Genomic DNA, 21,499 nt, shown 5'->3' with positions numbered 1-21,499 from the left:
GGATTGCAGCAAAGGAGACCGAAGGGTGGTTTACAAGGTAGAAGGAGAACCAAGATAGAGTAGAATCATGAAAACCTAGAGAGAAGACAATATCAAGGAGAACAGGGTGATTGTATAAAAGGCTACAGAGAGGACAGGAGGGATAAGGATTTAGAAAAGGCCATTAGATTTAAGAGATCTTAGGTAACTTTGGAGAGAGCAATTTCAGTTGAGTGATGAGATTGGAAACCAGACTTTAGAGAGTTAAGAAGAGAGTAAGAGGAATGGTTGAGTCCATAGGAAGTTGAAAACCTTAAGTTCTAGGGTTCTATGAGTACACACTCCTAAAATTTTATCTCCAAAGCCACCACTGATGAGTTTTCCTTTAATAGTCAAACAATAGACACAATTCAAAATGCAAATTAAAACATATTTTATCATACCTATCAGATTGGCTGATATGACAGAAAAGGAAAGTGACAAATGTTGGAGGAGATGGGGGAAGATTGGGACACTAATGGGATACTAATCCATTAATGGAATACTCTCGTGCTATAAGAAATGAGGAAAAACTGGGAAGACAAATATGAACTGATACAAAGTGAAGTGAGCAGAACAACAGCAATATTGTAATGATGATCAACTGTGAAAGACTTTGTAACTCTGATCAAGATAACGACCCAAAACAATTCCAAAGGACCCATGATGAAAAATGCTATTTAGAGAGAGAACTCATGAACTCGGAATGCAGATTGAAGCATACTTTTTTTCTCTTTTTTATTGTTTTGTTTGTGTTTTATTTCGCAACATGGCTAATACGGAAATATGTTTTGCATGACTTCACATGTATAATTGATATAAAATTGCTTGCCATCTCAAGGAGACGTGAGGGGAGGAAGGGAGGGAAAGAATGTGGAACTCTACGTTAAATTGAAAGCCAATGCAACAAAGATTAGGAAGGAAGCAGAAAACTGGGAAAGAATTTTTACAATCAGTGTCTCTGATAAATGCCTCATCTCTAAAATATATAGGGAACTGAGTCAAATTTGTAGGAATACAAGTCATTCCCCAATTGATAAATGGTCAAAGGATATGAACAGGCAGTTTTCAGAGGAGGAAATTAAAGATATCTATTAGTCATATGAAAAAATGCTCTAAATTACTATTGATTAGAGAAATGTAAATCAAAACAACTCTTTGATACCATATTACACCTGTCAGATTGGCTAACATGACAAAACAGGAAAATGACAAATGCTGGAGAAGATATGGGAAAATAGGAACACTGTTACATTGTTGGTGGAGTTGTGAACTGATCCAGTCATTCTGGAGAGCAATTTGGAACTATGCCCAAAGGGCTATAAAAATGTGCATAGCCTTTGACCCAGCAATACCACTTCTAGGGCTGTATCCCACAGAGATCACACAAGTGGGAAAGGGACTCCTATGTACAAAAATATTTATAGCGGCTCTTTTTGTGGTGGCAAAGAATTGGAAATCAAGGGGAATGGCTAGACGAGTTGCGGTATATGACTGTAACAGAATGCTATTGTGCTGTAAGAAATGAGGAGCAGACGGATTTCACAACATATGATCTGATGCTGAGTGAGCGGGCAGAACCAGGAGGACGTTGTACGCAACCACGGACGCAGTGTTTCTGTGATGCCTGACTTTGATACGCTTGGCTCTTCTCGGCAACACAAGGCTCCGGGACAGCTCCGCAGGACTCATGATGGCAAAGGCTGCCCACATCCAGAGAAGGAATTAGAGTCCGAACGCAGACTGTGGCAAACTCTTTGCTCTCCTTTTTCCCCTTCTTTCTTGGTTTTGTCTCTTCTTTCTCATGGTTCATTCCATTGGTCACAACTCTTCTTTACAACTGGACTATCGTGTGAATTAGTTTAATGTGAAGGTGTACGTAGAGCCTACATCGGCTTCCATGCCGTCCTGGGGGGGGGAGGAGGAGGAGAACATTCGGAACCCAAACTGGGGCACTGAGTGTTGTAAACTAGAAATAAAAAATAAATTAAAAAAGAATGCGGAACTCAAAGTTTAAAAAAGATCGCGGAAAATTTTCCATATAATTGGGAAGTATTTAACTAAATACACGAAATGACTTCTTTTTGTCCCTACGCCCTAACGGGAAAGACAGACAGCAGACAAACACATGCGGACAAGGCAAAGCAGGCACAGGATAAATAGGAAATAATCAGCGGGGAAGGCGATGCCAGTGTGAGGGGGCAGGGGGGGCTGACTGGAGGAGATGGGAGTGACTTAGGGGGAAAGATAGTAAACATGCCGAGTTTAAGATGTGTCTGTCTGTTTCCATACCTGTCTCCGGGTCTGTCGCTTTCTCTGTCCGTCTGTCCTGCCTGGAAGCGCTTCCTGGCACCGGATTCTACTCTCCCTATCCCGCCCGATGCCCTATGGAACCGTCCATACGTCCCCTCCCCACCCCCGTCCTCTCCGGCCCAAATGGAACGGTCCTCGCTGGTCCTGGCCTCTTGGCCACGTGATCGCCAGCCCGTTGCCCCGAGCGACGGGCGGCGGTTTGTTTTCAAACCCCGGACTCTCCCACTTGGAACTCCGGCCGGGAGCGGGGGCGCACGACTGGCCACGCAGTTTCCCCGCCCGTCCCTGGCCTGCTTTTCGACCGCTGCTCCCCCCTTTGGCGGCGGGTCCGGGGCGCGATGGTGCGGTCCGATCGCCCGGCAGGGGCGCGGGGCGGTGGGGGCCGCAGTAGCAGCTTCAGCGTCAGGGCAGGTGGTCCAAGCGGGGTGGAGGTGAGGGCGGGCGGCCGGCGGGAAGGGAGGACCCAGAAGTCAAGAGGGGGCCTCAGGGGCAGTGGATCCCGAGGGAGGAAACTGAGGCCCGGAGAGGGCGAGGGACTGGTCTGGGATCGCGCAGGGAGCCGGGCTGGAGGAGGCGGAGCTGGAACCCCCCACCCGCGCGTCCTCCCCGTTCAGCAGCGGGCGCGTACGGCGGTGGAGGGAGGGCAGCGGCCGCAGGACCCCTCTGCGAGCGGGGCCGGAGCGATGACCCATCCCAGCCCCGGAGCCCAGACTCGTCCCTTCGAGGACTCACGAGCACCCCGCCGTAGTGCGGCCACTTCACACCGTTCCGGGCCTCGGCTGCCTCGCCTGCAGAGGGAAGGGGCTGGCCTGGGCGACCCCCGAGGCCCCTTGCCCCTCTGCGATGGCTTTGCCCAGCTTCTCAGCGTCCCACCTCTGGGGGTTAGGGGTGGGTACAGTAGGACCTGGGTCGGAAATAGCAGAGAGCAGCCCCCTCCCCTTTTCTCTCCATCCCCAGATAACACCGTTAGGATGCCAGACGTGCAGAAGAATGATGCGCGGAATGAGGATCCCCCAGCAGCCCAGAGTGGGGCCTGCGACGCCGCAGCACCAGACCCCGAACGGGAAAGCGGCGGCGCCTGCCCAGATCAGCCTGTTTGTATGTCCAGGGTTTCTGTCCGTCGCCAGAGGTTTCTCGGTCCAGGCACTGACTCGGTGCTTTCAGGTGGCTCTTAACGAGATAGTGAGGGAGCGGTGCCTTTCGCAGGGGCGCCTGTGCCGGTCGCCACCTTCACCCATTCCGTCTTTTCTTTCCTCTCACTGGTTTTCCCTTATTTTATCCCCATTTTCCTTTTTTCCTCTTAATCTTTTTTGCTTTTTCTTTTTTCCCAGCATGAGTATTTCACCGTAGTAGCACAGATGTAAAAGGTTTTGATCCTCCTTTCTAGAGAAAAAGGTCACCTGTAATTCTTTGAGCGTGAGAGTCCAATGCAGTTGATTGAGAGCTCAGAAAATATTCCCTTCTCTCCAAAACTAACCGTAGCTAAATCTTTTGTTATTGGGTAGCCTTGAAAAGGCCTGAATCCTATGAGGATAAAAATACCTCGTACCATGTAGTGTCTCTAATAGCGTTTAGTTGATACAAGCACTAACAAAGGCAGTTTTAGCCACTCTCAGGCTAGCCTTTCTACACTACATTGCCTATCTGCATAATATACACAGATTTTTGTCTAAATGTTGTTGGGCCCTTCTATACCTTTCCATATATAGATGAAGGACATTTGGTATTTTGTTTTGACAGGTTAAACCTCAGGCTTCTCTTCTCCAAATGAAACAGAACATCTTCCTTTTTGTGTGATGGTTTACTAGATGGTCCCTTCCAACTTTCAAATTCAGTGATTCTATGATCTGCCTGTCAGGTTTGCCCACTTGTTTCAAATATCTGAACCTGAGCTAAAAATGTAAAGACTTGAGAAATTCAAGCTTGAATCCATAAGGATTGGAAAGGTATCTCTCAGTTGTGCCCTAGAAGAGTTGAATTATACCTCTGTTTCTTTCGTGGCCACTTGGTGTCACTGCTAGATCACAGAAAACAGCTAAAGCAGCATTTGAATATCTGTAACAGTAGGGGCTTTCCCAAAAGCTTGCTAGACATTGACTTTCTAAATTGACCCACTAGGTGAAATCACTACTTAAAGGAAGGCAGTGCTGAATCCTCATATAAAGCAAATGATATTTTTATAAAACTCAACAAATTTTTTCCCCCATTAAATCCAAACGTTTATAATTTGGGTTTGCTTAAACCAAAATTCACCAATTCCTGACCATCTTAATGGGTGAGCATTTCTTATTACAGGATAATAAGGGATTGAGAATGAAGGGCAGCATTGTCACATTAGTGAGAACCTGTTCCTAGTTAGTTGCTTTTTTTCCCCATAAAGATTATACTGCTGCATAAGTGGAAACTAGTAACCTACAACACTTCAAAAGGTCCAGCAGCCTGTTTGTGATGTAGGAGATACATAGAGGGCATGGTGCATGGTGGGAATCATATTGTAACAAGGACTCTCTAGAGGAAAAAGTGAAAAGAAAAAAAATTTTTAATTTAATTTTTTCCAAGTTACATGTAAAAACGATTTTTAACATTTATTTTTTAAAAGTTTTGAGTTCCACATCCTCTCCTTTTTCCCCACCCCTCCCTCCCTGCTCCTTGAGACAACAAGCACTTTAATAGAGATTATGTTTGTTCAGTCATGCAAACATATTTCCATGTTAGCCACGTTGCACAGAAAAACACAGACCAAAAAAAAAACCCAAAGAAAATTAAAGTTAAAAAAAAAAGTATGCATCAATCTGCATTCAGATTCTATCAGTTGTTTCTCAGGAAGTAAATAGCATTTTTCATCATAAGTCCTTCAGAGTTGTCTTGGATCATTGTACTGCTGAGAATAGCTAAGTCATTCGCAGTTGGTCATCATACGATAATGCTGTTACTGTGTACTCTGTTCTCTTGGTTCTGCTCATTTCACTTTACACGAGATCATGTAAATCTCTCCAGGTTTTAAAAAAAAAAAATAATCCTGCTCATCATTTCTTATAGCACAATAGTATTTCATCACGATCACGTACCAGAGCTTGTCCAGCCATTTCCCAACTGATGGACATCCCCTCAATTTCCAATTCTTTACTACCACAAAAAGAGCTGCTATAAATATTTTTTGTACATGTAGGTCCTTTCTCTTTTTTCTTTGATTTCTTTGGGATGCAGACTTTGTAGTGGTATTGCTGGGTCAAAGGGTATGCACAGTTTTATAGCTCTTTGGACTTAGTTCCTAATTGTTCTCTGGAATGGTTGGATCAGTTCACAACTCCACCAGCAGTGCATTAGTGTCTCAATTTTTCCTCAACTCCCCCTCCCCCAATATTTGTCATTTTCCTTTTCTGTCATTTTAGCCATTCTGATAAGTGTGAGGTAATACCTCAGAGTTGTTTTAATTTGTATTTCTCTAATAGTGATTTAGAGCATTTTTTCATATGACCAGAGATAGCTTTGATTTCTTCTTCTAAAAACTGCCTGTTTACATCCTTTCACCAATTATCAATTGAGGAATGACTTGTATTCTTATTGACTCAGTTCTCTATAGAGAAATGAGGCCTTTATCAGAGAAACTTGCTATAAAATTTCCCCCTAGTTTTCTGCTTTCCTTCTAATCTTGGCTGTGTTGGATTTGTTTGTGCAAAAACTTTCATTTTATGTCATCAGAGTTATCCATGTTACATCTCATAATGCTCTCTGTGTCTTGTTTGATCATAAATTCTTCTCTTATCCATAGATTGGACAGGTAAAATATTCCATGACCCCCTAATTTGTTTATGGTATCGCCTTCTACATCTAAATCACGTACCCATTTTGACCTTATCTTATTATACAGTATGAGACGTTGGTCTACGTCTGCTTTCTGACAAATTGCTTTCCAGTTTTTCCAGCAGTTTTTGTCAGATGTTGGGTTCCTGCCCCCAAAGCTGGGGTCTTTGGGTTTCTCAAACTTTAGATTACTATGATCACTTACTACTGTGTATTGTATACCCAACCTATTCCGCCAATCCACTGCTCTATTTCTTAACCAGTCCCAGATTGCTTAGGTAATTACCACTTTGTAATGCATCTGGCGCTGCTAGGCCACCTTCCTGCACATTTCTTTGGAATTGATTCCTTTGATATTCTTGAACTTTTGTTCTTCCAGATGAATTTTGTTACGATTTTTTCTAACTATAAATTCTTAGTTTGATTGGTATGGCGCTGAATAAGTAAATTAATTTAGGTAGAATTGTAATTTTGATTGTATTGGCTTGGCCTACCCATGAACAAGTAACATTTCTCCCGTTGTTTAGATTTGTCTTTATTTCTGTGGAAAATGTTTTATAATTGTGTTCACATAATCTTTGAGTTTGTTTTAGGAGGTAGGGTTTCAAGCGTTTGATATTATCTGTCATTTAAAATGGAATTTCTCTCTTTCTGCTAGGTTTTGTTGCTAGTATATAGAAATGCTGGTGAATTATGTGGGTTTATTTTATATTCTGCAATTTTGCTGAAGTTGTTGATTGTTTCATCTAGTTTTTTAGTTGATTCTCTAGGGTTCACTCAATGTATCATCATATCATCTGCAAAGAGTGACAGCTTTGTTTCCTAATTGCCTGTTTTTATTCCTTTCTTTTTCATGTCTTATTGCTATAGCTAGCATTTCTAGTACAATATTGAATAATAGTGGTGATAATGGACATCCTTGCTTCAACTCTCCTCTCATTGAGAAGGCTTTTAGTTTATCTCCATTACAGATAATGCTTGCTCTTGGTTTTAGATAGATGCTACTTATCATTTTAAGGAGAACTCCATTTATTTCTATGCTTTCCAGTGTTTTTAATAGGAATGAGTGTTGTGTTTTGTCAAAAGCTTTTTCTTGAGTATCTATTGAGATAATCATATGATTTTTGTTGGTTTTGTTTTTGATATGGCCAGTTATGCTAATATTGAACCATCCTTGCATTTCTGGTATAAATCCCATCTGGTCATAGTATGTGATCTTAATGATATATTGCTGTAATTTCCTTGCCAATATTTTATTTAAAATTTTTGCATCAATATTCATTAGGGAAATTAGTTTATAGTTTTCTTTCTCTGTTTTTGCTCTACCCTGGTATGTGTATCAGCACCATATTTGTGTTGTAATAGGAATTTGATAGGACTCCTTCTTTGTCTATTTTTCCAAATAGTTTATATAATATTGGAATTAATGGTTCTTTGAATGTTTGGTGGAATTCACTTGTGAATCCATCTGGTCATAGAGATTTTTTGTTAGGGAACTCGTCAATAGCTTGTTCACCTTCTTTTTCTAAGATAAGAGTTATTCAGTTTGCTCTTCTGTTAATCTGAGTAATTTATATTCTTGTAAATATTAATCAATTTCACTTAGATTGTTATATTTATTGGCATATAACTGGGCAAAATAGGTCCTTTATAATTGCTTAATTTCCTCTTCATTGGTAGTGAATTCACCCTCTTCGTTTTTGATATTTACAATTTGGTTTTCCCCGTCTTTTAAAGGAAATTAATCAGTAGTTTACCTATTTTATTGTTGGTTTTTCCCCATAAAACCAGCTTCTCTCTTTTTTTTAATTCGATGGTTTACTTTCAGTTTTATTAATCTCTCTTTTGATTTTCAGGATTTCCCATTTGGTGTTTAATTGGGAATTTTTACTTTGTTCTTCTTCTAGTTTTTTTTATTTGCATGACCAATTCATTGATCTGCTCTTTCCCTGTTTTATTGATGTAAGCATTTAGAGAGATAAAATTTCCCCTAAGTGATGATTTGGCTACCTTCCATAAATTTTGGTATGTTGTCTCATTGTTATTGTTCTGTTTAAAGAAATTATTTGTGTGATTTGTTCTTTGACCCACTCATTCTTCAAGATTATATTTAGTTTCCAATTAATTTCTAATCTTTATTTCCACGGCCCTTTGTTGAACGTAATTTTTATTGCATTCTCATCTGAAAATGGTGCATTTAATATTTCTGCTTTTCTGCATTTGATTGTGAGGTTGTTGTTGGTGGTGATGGTGTGTGTGTGTGTATGTGTGTGTGTGTGTGTGTGTGTGTGTGTGTGTGTGTGTAGGTGCCCTGTACTGCTGAGAAAAAGGTGTATCCCTTTCTATTCCCATTCTGTTTTCTCCAGAGGTCTATCATATCTGACTTTTCTAAAATTCTATTTATCTCCTTAACTACTTTCTGGTTTATTTTTTGGTTATATTTATCTAGGTCTGAAAAGGGAAAGTTGAGGTCCCCCACTAGTATAGTTTTGCTGTCTATTTCCTCATTTACTTATTTAACTTTTTCTTTAAGAATTTGGTGCATAGGGGCAGCTAGGTGGAACAGTAAGTAGAGCACCGGCCTTGGAGTCAGGAGGACCTGAGTTCAAATCTGGCCTCAGACACTTGACACATTTACTAACTGTGTGACCTTGGGCAAGTCACTTAACCCCAATTGTCCTGCCTCCCCCCCAAAAAAAAAGAATTTGGTGCATATATACTTAGTATTGATATTATTTCACTGTCTATAGTAACTTCTAGCAAATGTAGGTTCCCTGATTATCTCTTAATTGGATGTATTTTTGCTTTGTCTGAGATCATGATTGCTACCCTTCCTTTTTTTACAACAGCTGAAGCCTCTTGAATTCTACTCTATCCCCCTGTCTTTACTCTGTGTCTCCCTGCTTCATGTGTGTTTCTTGTAAACAACATATTGTAAGATTCTGGTTTTTAAATCACTCTGCTGTCTGCTTCCATTTTATGGGTGAGTTCATCCCATTCACATTCACAGTTAAGATTACTGTGTATTTCCCACCATGCTATTGTTCCAAACCCTGTTTATCCTACTCTGTCTCTCCTTTTACCTTGTCCCTCTTTAGAAGTCTCTTTTGCTTCTGGTCACCAGCTCCCTCAATCCATCGTCCCTTCTATCATTTCCCCCTTCTTTTATACCCCTCCCCCTCATCCTTCCCTGTAGGGCAAGATAGATTTCTATACTGAGTGTGTATGTTTTTCTTTCTTTGAACCAGTTCCAATGAGAGGTTCAAGCATTGTCCACCACTCCCCCACCTTCCCCTCCACTGTAATAGGTCTTTGTTTTGTACCTTTTTTATGTGAGATAATTTACCCCCAGTTCTATCTTTCCCTTCCCTCTTCTCCCACTTTATCTCTTTTTCTCACCCCTTAATTTTATTGTTTAAAAAATCATCCTATTTCAACTCGCACCTGTGCCATCCATATATGCATACTACTTTTATCTGCCCTAATAATGATAAAGTTCTTAAGAGTTTCAAGTATCATCTTCCTGTGTAGGAATGTAAACAGTTTAACATTATTGAATGCCTTATGATTTCTTTCCTGTTTACATTTTTAGGCTTCTCTTGAGTCTTATATTTCAGAGTCAGATTTTCTGTTCAGCTGTGGTCTTTTCATCAGGAATGTTTGAAAGCCCCCTGTTTCATTAAATATCCTTTTTTTCTCCTGAAGGATTATACTCTAGTTTGCTAGTTAGGTGATTCTTGATTGTAATCCTACCTCCTTTGCCCTCTGGAATATCACATTCCGAGCCCTCTGCACCTTTAATGTAGAAGCTGCTAAATCTTGTGTGCTTGCAGTATTTTCTCCTTGACGTGGAATTTTGGCTGTAATATTCTGAGAGTTTTCACTTTGTAATTTCAGGAAGTAATTGGTGGATTCTTTCAATTTCTATTTTACGCTCTGGTTCTAGGATATCAGAGCAGTTTTCCTTGACGATTTCTTGAAAGATGATATCTAGGCCTTTTTTTTGATTGTGGTTTTCAGGTAGTTCAATGGTTTGTTAGCTCTCCTGGATCTATTTTCCAGGTCAGTTGTTTTTTCCAATGAGATATTTTACATTTCTATTTTTTCATTCTTTTGACTTGTTTAATTTGTTTTAATTTAATATTTCTTGATGTTTAATGGAGTCATTAGGTTCCACTTGTCCAATTCTGATTTTTAAAGAATTATTTTCTGCAGTGAGCTTCTGTACCTCTTTTTCCATGTGGCCACTCCTACTTTTTTAGTTCTCTTCAGTGTATTTTTTTTTTTTGCCTTCTTTACAACTTGGCCGATTTTTTAAGGTGTTATTTTCTTCCCTTTTTTTGTGCCTTCTTTACCAAGGTGTTGACTCTGTTTTCATAATTTTCTTGCATCACTCTCATTTCTTTCCCTAGTTTTTCCTTTACCTCTTTATTTGATTTTTAAGGTCCTTTTTGAGCTCTTCCAGGAATTATTTTTTGGGGAGGAGGAGGAGGAGATGGCTGTGATCAATTCACATTTTTCTTTGAAGCTTTGCTTATAGCTGTTTTGACTTCATTGTTTTCTGCTCAGTTTGTGTTTTGATCTTCCCAGTCACCACAGTAGTTTTCTATGGCCAAGTTCTTTTCAATTTGAGTTGTTATTTTAAAGTTGTTTGGAAGGGAATTTGGGAGAGCCCAGGTGAATCTCTGTCTTTACTTTGCCTTCTTGGTTACCCCTCCCCCCAACTCTTCCTTGAACAGAAATCAACTACACTATTGCCAACAAGTAATTATCCAGCCTTCCTTGAAGACCTCTTGTGGAGGGGAACTCACTACTTCCTAGAGCATCCATTTGTACTTTTGGACAGCTCTGATTGTTAGGAAGGATTCATGTGCTCGCTCTCTCTCTCTCTCTCTCAATCTCTCTCTCTCTCTCTCTCATTCCCTCTCTCCCCCTCCCTCTCTCCCCACCTCTCCCTCTCTCCCTGTCTCCCCACTTCCCTTTCCCTCCCCCCCAGTTCCTTGCCTTTTTATGACATTTATTTTTCTTGATTTTTCTCCTACATGTTTGATTGCTCCTTCTCTCTTTTTGGCTGGATCATCATCCTTGTCTTGCCCCTTAACCATCTAATACTTAAAGCTCTGTCCTGGGCCCTTTTTTTCTCTATACATCCCCTTTCTTGTTTTTTTCATCCAGCACGGTTTAATTTTCATCTCTTTGGAGATGATTCCTAGATCAAAATATGCAGCTTTCAGGCCTCTTCTCTATCACCAATAAATAGCCTGCTGGATAGTTTCAACTGAAAGTCCTGTAGGTATCAAACTTAACATGTTAAAAACAGAAATCATCTTTTCCCCTGCATGCACCCTTTTTTTTTTACCTTCGCTATTTAGAGAGTGCCACTTTTCTGGTTGCCCAGGTGTTCAGTCTCAGGAGTACCCATACTCAGTTACCACATCTTGCTGATCCTTCTTCCACAGCATCCCTTTTATCATCCCCCTCTCTTCACTCTCCTCTTGCCTGGACTATTGCAATCATCTCCCAGCTGGACTCCCTAGTTCTGGAATTTTCATCCACACAGTTACCAAAATCATCTTCCTAAAGCATGAACCTTGTCGTCGCTCCCTTTCTCAAGAGTCTTTAGTGACTCCCAGTCCCCTCTAGTATTCCCCAGGTTGTTATTTAAAACCCTTCACAGTTTTTCTCTAACCTACCTTTCCAGGCCTATTATAAATGATTCTCCTTCATGCGCCCCATGTTCTATACAGACTGGCCCCCTTCCTCTTCTTTGAACTCTGCATTCTGTCTTCCTCTGGGGGCAGGCTGTCCCCCATGCCTGGCACGCACTTCTGCCTCATCGATGCCTCTTAGAATCCCAAATTCCTTCATAATTACTATCACTGAACCTCTTGGCTGTTAGTGACCTTTTCAAATTATGTTGTTTATCTACTTACCTGATTATTTGCATCTCCTCAGAATGTCAGCTTCTTCGGGACAGGGACTGTTTTGTCTTTGCGTCCCTAGTGACTAGCACGCAGAATGCTTGACTAGTAGTGGGTACTAGGTAGATTCTTACTGGATTGGATCAGATTTGCTTTGTGCCTAAATCTACTTCTGCCTTTTCTGCCCATTATTCCTAGTTCTTCCTTTGGGGCTCAGCAGAATACTAGGTTAATTAGCTTCTAGATGGTAACCCTAGACAAACTTAAAGACAACCATTGTGTACCCTCTAAGGCTTCTCTTCTCCAGGCTAAACCTCCTTAGTCCCTTCGACTGATACTGCCACTCCCACTTCCAGCCTCGTCAAATCCTCTTCCTAAGTACGGCAACCAGAAAAGAACACAGTATTGCCAATGAGAGTCAGCAGCACTCTTACCTCCTTCCCTCTGGATACCGTACCTCTTGATCAGTGCAACCTATGATTGGAGCTGTTTTTGGTTGCTGTGTAATGCTGTTGACTTTGAGTTTGCAGGACACTAAAATCTTTTTCAAACTTGCTATTCCCTCATGCCCATTCTCATCCTGCATTGATGAAGTTAATTTTTTTTTGATCCACGTGTAGGATGTTATATTTATCCTTATTAAATCCAAATTCAATTCACCAGACATTTAGTGCCTACTACATGTGAAACAAATATGAAATAATGCCTGCCTCAAGGAGTTTACATTCTAATGGAGGTGGGGGCAGTACACAATGTGTATTATATAGATATAGAAATACAAAGTAATTTCAGGAGGAAAGGAGCCCTAAAAACTGGAGAAATACTCTCAGGTCATCATTGTTATCTGAGCAGAGCCTTGCAGGAAATGAGGGATTCAGAAGGGGAGGTGAGGGCAAAGTATGTTCCAAGGCTGCAGCCTGTGCAAAGGCGTGGAGAGAGAAGCAATGGGATATCCGTGTTGGAGAATAGCTAAGTGAGGCAGTTTGGAACATAGAATGCACGAAGGCAAAGTAATAGAAAATAAGTCTGGAAAGATGCACAGGGGCCCGATTGTGGAGGACTTTAAATGCTGGGATGCGGAGTATTTTATTCTGTTCTATTTTATTCTAAAGGCAATTAGGGAGGCACTTAAGATTTTTGAAAAGGAGAATAAGGTAAGTTACATTTGTGGTGTCGTAGGGATATTAATTTGGCTGCTGTGTGAAATTGGATTGGAAAGGGAAATAGATTAGCAGCCAAGAAGGCTGTTGCAGTAGTCTATGCTAGAAATGATTAGGGCCTAAGAATGTTTGGAGAAACAGTGGGTTTGGGGACAAATTTGAATCCTCATATGGCAGTGGAATGAACAATGGATTTGGAACCAGAGGACCCAGGTTCAAACATTACCACGCTCACTACATGTGTGATTTCCCTGTGCCTCAGTTTCCTCGTCTATAAAATGAGGGAATTGGACCAGACAAGTCTATAAGGCCTTTTCTGAGCTCCAAAATTCTATGATCCTGTGTTTTGAATTTGACATGCTGATGGGACTAGGACATCCAGGTCGAGATGTCTAATAGGCAGATACAGGACTGAAGTTCACTGGAAAGATGAAGACCATATAAACAAACAAATAAAGGAATGAACAAGCAAATGTGTATGTATTCACATTTACATATGTGTATGCATATGTATGTGTTTATATTCACACATATGTAGGACTTACATTGGTGTTATCTGAATATTTATTTGTTTGTTTATTTATGAGCTTATAATATCCCTGAGGGAGGAAGCTCAGGGAGAAAAGAAGGACTGAGATCCTGCCCCAAAGAACACTCACACTTAATGGACAGGTAATGATCCAGAAAAGGAGACAGAAAAAGGGGGAAGATGAATGGTAAACTAAGGCAGAGGAGTGCTCCAGATTACAAAGTGAGGCAGTATCCAGGAGACAGGGCTGTTCTTCAGTATCGAAAGCTACAGAGGGGCCAAGGAGAATGAGGACTGAAAAAAAACATTAGATTTAGTGGTTGAGAGATTGTTAGGAGTAGGAAGGTTTCAGAAAAACCTAGAAAGACTTACATCAACTGATTCAGTGTGAAGTGAGCAGAACCAGGAGAACATTGTGCACAGTAACAGCAATATTGTATGATGATGACCAACTACAAATAACTTAGCTCTTCTTAGGCAATACAGTGATCCAAGACAGTTCTAAAGGACTCATGTAAAATTCTGTCCACAGCCAGAGAAAGGACTGATGGAGTCTGAATGCACATCGAAGTACTGTTTTTACTTTATTTTATTCATGGTTTTTTTCCTTTTGGTCTGTTTCTTCTTTCCCAACATGACTAACATGGAAATATGTTTTACATGATTGCACATATATACCCTAAATCAAATGCTTACCATTTTAGGGCGGGGCGCAAGAAGAAAATTTGGAACTCAAAATTTATTAAAAATAAATGTTAAAAAAGAGATTGTTGCGCTTTCCGGCCCAGCCAGCCCCAGCAATGACTGCCACTCTCCGCCCCTACCTTAGTGCCATTCCGGCCATGCTGCAGGCTGCACTTTGCCTGGAGAATTTCTCCTCCCAGGTCGTGGAGAGGCACAACAAGCCAGAGGTAGAAGTCAGGAGTAGCAAAGAACTCCTGTTACAGCCTGTGACCGTCAGCAGGAATGAGAAGGAAAAGGTTCTGATCGAGGGTTCCATCAACTGTTAGAGTCAGCATTGCTGTGAAACAGGCTGGTGAGACTGAGAAGATCCTTTGCCACAAATTCATGTGCTTCACGATGGTGACAGCAAAGAACTTCTTCATCTTGCGTAGGAAGCCTGTGGAGGGTTATGACATTAGTTTCCTAATTACAAACTTCCACACAGAGCAAATGTACAAACACAAACTGGTGGACTTCGTGATCCACTTCATGGAGGAGATTGATAAGGAGATCAGTGAAATGAAGCTGTCAGTCAATGCTCGGGCTTGTATTGTGGCAGAGGAGTTCCTCAAGAATTTTTAGAGCATCTGACCGGATCTCTGGCTGCTCCCTCCTCTCATCCTCTCTCCTCTTTTTGTAAAGCTGCCTTACTGGAGCTCAGAAGAACCCTGGGGCATAGGGGAGGGACAGGGCTTGGGGATGCACAGGCTGGAGAACTTGCTATTGGAAAGAAAACAGCAGTAGACCTGCAAGGCCACACCCAGTGGGTCAGCCTGGCCATCAGTGTGCAGTCCCCTGGGCTGGGACAGGGTTTTTTTTTTAAATGTCTTGAAATTTAAAATTCTGTGCTTGTAAAAAAAAAAAAGAGAGAGAGATTGTCAGTATCCTCAGAGACAGCAAAAATGAGAGAAAGAGAGGGAATGATTGAGGGAACAAAATGCTAAAGGAGAGAGAAGATATGCACACACACATATACACACGTGTATGTGTATATGTGTGTGTGTGTGTATCTCTCCTCTATCCAGAGAGACATCTCTTGTAGCAAAGAATAAGAAGAGAAAAAAAGCAGTTAAGCAAAACTCGAGAGGCATCATGTGGGAAGGGCATACCTGTGCAGCCTTGGACAAGGCACACAATTTCTCTGGGCCTCTATTTCCTCACCTATAGAGTGAGGGGGTGGGATTAGATGACCTCTGAGGTTCCTTCCAGCTCTAAATTTAAGCCAATGAACCCAAAAATCAAGTCTGACAGCATATGCAGTGTTTCACATTCAGGCTGCCTTTCTGTAGGGAAAGGGTAGAAGTATATTTTTCTCATCTCTTCATCAAGGCCAGGCTTAAACATTATAAGACTTTTTTGTTTACACACACGCGCACCCACCCCTCTCTCTGGGTAGAGAGCTAACCTTGGAGCCAGGAAAACTGATGTCCAAGTCCTATCTCTGATACATCCTGGTTGTATAACCCTGGACAGGTCACTTCACTTCTCAGTGCTCTAGGGCTTGTGACCCCTTCAGCACTTCTTAAGCTGTGGGTCGTGACCCGCTATGGGCCTGAGCAGGCAACTCTCTGAGACTATTAAGTTGCAGAGGAGGGGCCAGCCTGCATTAACAGAGGTCTAGTTCCATCCATAGCTCTATCCCTTGTCATTTACGTTGTCGTTGTAGTTCTGTGTGTAGTGGTGCTGCTTGCCTCACTTTGCATCAGTTCAAAAAAGATTCCTCCTGCTTTTCTGATTTCTTCATATTGATTCTTTCCATGAGGTTCATGTGCCGTTTTTTTTTGCCCATTCCCATGTGATGGGCATCTACTTTCCTTCTAGTTCTCTGCCACCATAAAAGGCTCATTCTTTCAGTGATCATATTTAGCTCATAGATTTAGAGCTGGAAGGGACTTTAGAAGTGAAATAGTCCTATTTTACAGATAAAGAGTGTGAGGCCCAGAGAAGTTCACCCAGGATTCCACTCCAGGTCAGCTTTACCACGTTGGCTCAGTAATCTCATTGATACCTGAGTGACAAATTGAGAATTGTGTCAGACATGCTATTGGTTCGGAGAGGAGAGTGTCCCTCCGTGGTTTCCCCTCCCATATGATTTCATGCAGTTAAACCTCTACTAGTTGCCTACTGTGGCAGAGCATGGAACTTAGCACTAGTAGAGATAAGAAGGTTAAATGATCCAAGTCCAGTGAGGAGATATGACACACAGAGATAACTATAACGGAAAATAACACATGATGATATTAACAAAGGATAAAAAGGTTTTAGATGTGGTCCTAAAACAGAAAAATTATTACCAATGGGAGAATCAGGAAAGGCTTAATAGATGAAATGGCATTTAATTTGGGATTTAAAGGATATGTAGGAATCCACCAAGCAGAGAGGTACAGAGAAGATATTTCAGTCATTTCCAGCTTAAGTCTTTCCAAAAAGTTGTGTCCGGAACTGAACAGAATACTTCAAATGTGGCCTGAACAAAGCAAAGCAGAGCAAACTTTGTGGTTCAGTTGTCTGACTCTTTGTGACCCCACTTGGAGTTTTCTTGGCCAGATTACTGAAGTGGTTTGCCATTTCCTTCTCCAGCTTATTTGGTGGTTCATCCTTCGTTTTTGAAGACCAACGACATCACGAATGAGTGATGTCTTGACTTGTGTGTGAATTGTTTTAAGTGAGGCAGAGTTATGCAAATTGTTGGCCTCACTCTGTCTTCCAGAGTCTTCGAAGTCCAGTGGCAAAACAAAAGTCAGGACAACTGGCAATGGCCCAGGATGCAGTGGATGATCTTGGCATCTTCGATGTCTTACCAAGCTCTAAGTACTCCACAGCGCCTGCTTTAGCTGCCTTCATGGCCGCTGGAACAAATTGTTTTCATCCACCCATTCCACTGGGAGAAGTCTTTATATGCTTGGGGTAGGCATCCCCCTAACTCACCAATGGGTTTAAAAAGTCTGTTGGCTATTCTCAACCGGTTTTTAGCCTGGCTGCTGAGATGGTTTATCAGGCTGTGGCCACTGCTCATGTTATATATAGCTTCTTGGAGCCACAGATGAGGAAACTGAGGCAAATAGGGTTAAGTGACTTGCCCAGGGTAAGCGTCCGAAGCCAGATTTGGATTCAGAAAGACGTGCTTCTCAACATAACCAAGGATGACAGGTTTTTTTGGTTACCAAAATTTACTGTCCAGATCTTCATAGGAAATATTGTTGAGCCACACCTCCCCCATCCTCTATTTGTGAAGTTTATTTTTTAAAGCCCTTCCTCCCTAAACCTCCACCTGCTCCTGACTTCACTTTTTCTGTGGCATCACTTTCTGTGGTCCTTAACCTCCGAGTTATCTTTAACTCTTTACCCTACCCTACCTTCCCATCTGTCTCTACTCCCTTCTCACAACCACTTTAATTCAGGCCCTCCTTCATACCATTTAAATAATCAATACTACCTTCATAGAGTTTTTCCACCTTTATCCTCTCTCCCCTCCAATTCATTCTTCATGCCACTGATGAGAATACTCCTTAGGAATACCTATGGTTATGTTTTTTCTCCACTTAAAAACTTCTTTTTATAGCCATTATCAGTGATACCAGAAATTCTGAAAAACAGTACAGGTGTCTTGCATGATTGGAGAAGAGAGTATTGTAGAGGTGAGATAATGGAGTCTGTGAAGTATAGACCAACGAGTTTGCCCTTCAATTCTGAACAAAATTCCTAAATATCTTAAATAAATGATTAGGGATATTTAGTGAATATTTAGAAAAAGAAGCGGTGATCACAAAGAGCTAGCGTGGAATTATCTAGAACAGATCATGCCAGACTAACTTCATTTTCTCTTTTGACAGGATTACTAGACTGGTAGCTCAGGGGAATGGTAGATACAATTGATTTAGATCTTAGCATTTTAGATCCAGTCCTGCTTTCACCTCAGCCCTGCAGCCACCATCTGGGGGAGCAGGGGGTCCGCCATCTTTGTTCTACCATCACTAACTGCTACCAACTGAGAGGACAAGCCAGCCTTAGCTGAAGCAGCAGGGCATCCTGTGGGCAGTGGCATTTGCCAAGTGGGGTAAGCCACCATCACTACATCCTCTCTGATTGTGGTAGAGACCGCCCAGGACTCAGAGCTCAAGAGCCCCAGAAATAGTGGTACCCATTCCTCCCTCTCCCCTCCCCCTCTGACCCTCAACCACCACTTATGGCCTGGTCCCTAGCCATTATAGAAGGGAGAAACCCTTGTGGATATGTGGTGTCAAGCTGCCTCTGCAGGTACTGCAGCCTGTGCCCAGCTCCTTCAGAGCTCCAGCCTCATTACCAAAGTCCTTGGCATTGTTAGGTGGTTCAACATCAGAAACATATATGGCTTTATAAATGGAAATGACACTAAAGAAGATGCACTACCATTTGCTTTGCTGCTATACCCTGAGATTCACTGGGCCTTTCCATGTGACCAGCAGGTGATGCCTCCTATGTGTTGCTTCCGCCTTTTAGAACTGGAGCTCCTTGAGGACAGAGACTTTTGGTCTTCTATTTGTATCCCTAGCCCTTAGCACAGTGCTTAATAAATACTTTTTCATTCCCATATTTATAAAGTCTTTCATCAGGTAGAAAAGATAGAGAGCTGTGGGCATAGACAGCAGTACATTTAAATATACTCTGGATTGGTTAAATGGCCAGACCCTAAGAGGAGCTCTGATATCACGAAAGGTGATCTCCAGGGTGGTGCCTCAAGGATCTATCCTTGGCCCTCTGCTGTTTGGCATTTTTATCAATGACTCAGCATTGATGACATACTTAAATCTAATTTTCTGATGACATAGCTGGGAGAAATAGCTGACACATTGGATGACAGGTGCAAGATCCAGACAGATTCTGGCAAATTAGAACAGTGTGCCAAATCTAAGAAGAGAGAATGGAGTTGTGATAAATAGTCATGTTTGGGTTTAAAAAATACCCTTTATAAGTGCAAGATGCAAATGGCCAGCAAACTGCATAGGAGTTAATAGTGCTAGTCCCACTGTTTAGTCATTTTTTTAGTTGTGTTCAACTCCTTGTGACCCCATTTGGGGTTTTCTTGGCAAAGATACTGGAATGGTTCGCCATTTCCTTCTCCAGCTCATTTTGAAGATGAGGAAACTGAGGCAAACAGGATGAAGTGACTTGCCCAGGATCAGACAGCTAGTTAAGTGTCCAAGGCCAGATTTGAACTCATGAAGATGAGTCTTCCGGACTCCAGGTCCAGCACTCTATCCATTGCACCACCTAGTGCCCTAGTCCCACTGTACTCTCAGACCATATCTGGAATTTTGTCTTCGGTTCCGGGAATTGCATTTGGAGAAGGACGTTACTGGAGAGCATTCACCTGGGCATTAGGGTGATGAAGTAGTGCCTCAAGTTTTTCTCATATGAGAATCAGCTGAGGCTTAATTCAGAGAAGACTCAGAGCACATGCTAGCTGTATTCCAGTCTTCTCATATTTAAAGGGCTTCCACCCGATCAGCTTGGCCCCAGGGGGCAGAACTAAGAATAAGGGGAAGTTGCAAAGAGACGAATTTAGGTTTGATATAAGCCAAACTTCCAACAACTAGAGCTATCCAGCATTAGGATGGGCGGTAATTAGGCAATCAGTGCACACCTATTAAATGCTTACTACAAGCTAGCAGCTGCCGAGCTCTGGGCATGTAGAGAAGACTAAACCACAAAAATTCTCCTCTTAAGGAGCTTACCTAGTAAAGGAGACACATGTGAATAAATACTACATAAAAGACATGAATAGAAAAGAAGGAGGTGACAGAGGCTGAGGAGGACCCGGAAGTCTCCTTTAGAAAGTGGCGACCGAGCCTCAGAGTGAGTTGATGAAGGCCTGAACCTAGCTAGGTGGGGGCCGTGCAAGGGGAGATGGGAAGATAAAAACAAAATTTGTCAATGAATTGGCTTTGTGGGGGGCATATGAGAGAAGAGTCAAGACTCTAAAGCTAGGAGAGACTGGGAAGAGAGTTATACTCTCAACATTACTAGGAAATTTCTGAAGAGGGTTTCTGGGGAAAGATAATGTTTTGGATATGTTGAGTTTGAAATGTCTACTGAAGTTCAGAAGAGAAGAGGGCCTTTTGTTGTTCAGTCATTTCAGTTGTATCTGACTCTCTCTATGACCCCATTTCAGGGTTTCTTGGCAAAGATAACCCAAGTGGCTTGCCATTTCCTTCTCCAGAGAGCCCAGGGCCCCACAGTTAGGAAGTGTGACAAGGAGGAAGATCTAGCAAAGGACCCTGAGAAGGAAGTAGACAGGTAGAAGGAGAACCAAGAGGAGAGAGTATCCAGAAGGAAAAGGTAATACAGTCACAGATCACTTCTTAGTGGAGAGATTGGATGAACAGGTCTGCTTTGTGGTAGAAGTGATTTTGGGTCAGATGTAAGTTGGACAAGAGAGCCACTGAGGTTCCTTCCAACTCTGAAATTTTTTAATTTCTTTCCATCCTGTAAAGTTCATCTCAGTGAAGGGGTAAGAAAGAAGGATGCATTGAGAGAAGGGGGAAGGGAGAGAGGGGGGGGGGAAAGCTTTCCCACATTAAAGAGTTGTGCAAGGAAGAGCTTTTACAGAGGAGGGGAAAAAGGGGGTGGGGTCAGGTTGGCAGTCAATGCTTGAACCTCACTGTCATTGGAATTGGTTCAAAGAAGGAAGAATATTTATCCACAGTTGTGTATAGAAATGCTAACTTACCCAGTAGGGAAATAAGAGAGGAAGCAGTGGTTAGAAGCAGAGCAGACTTTTGAGAAGCAACAGAATAAAAAGAGAGACAAGAAAAAAACAGAAGAAAACAGGATGGAGGGAAATGCACAGTAACCATAACTATGAATGTGAATGAGATGAGCCCACCCGTAAAAAGGGAGCGGGTAACGATGGATTTGAAACCAGTGTCCAACAAGAGACACACTTGTAACAGAAAGACACACTTAAAGGGCTGGAGCAGAATCTAATGTGCTTCAATTGAGGTTAAAAGAACAGAAATAGCAATCATGATCTCAGACAAAGCAAAAGCGAA

The 21,499-nt window shown here is 41.8% G+C and overlaps 1 pseudogene; it reads left to right on the top strand.

Moving 5' to 3' along the window:
- Positions 1 to 14,543: 14,543 nt before the first annotated feature.
- Positions 14,544 to 15,084, top strand: LOC118857228 (annotated as a pseudogene).
- The last annotated feature ends 6,415 nt before the right edge of the window (positions 15,085 to 21,499 follow it).

The sequence above is a fragment of the Trichosurus vulpecula genome, chromosome 7 (genome assembly GCF_011100635.1).
Source record: "Trichosurus vulpecula isolate mTriVul1 chromosome 7, mTriVul1.pri, whole genome shotgun sequence".
In the NCBI taxonomy this organism is placed as follows: Eukaryota; Metazoa; Chordata; class Mammalia; order Diprotodontia; family Phalangeridae; genus Trichosurus; species Trichosurus vulpecula.
This window is presented reverse-complemented; position numbering and strand designations above follow the sequence as displayed.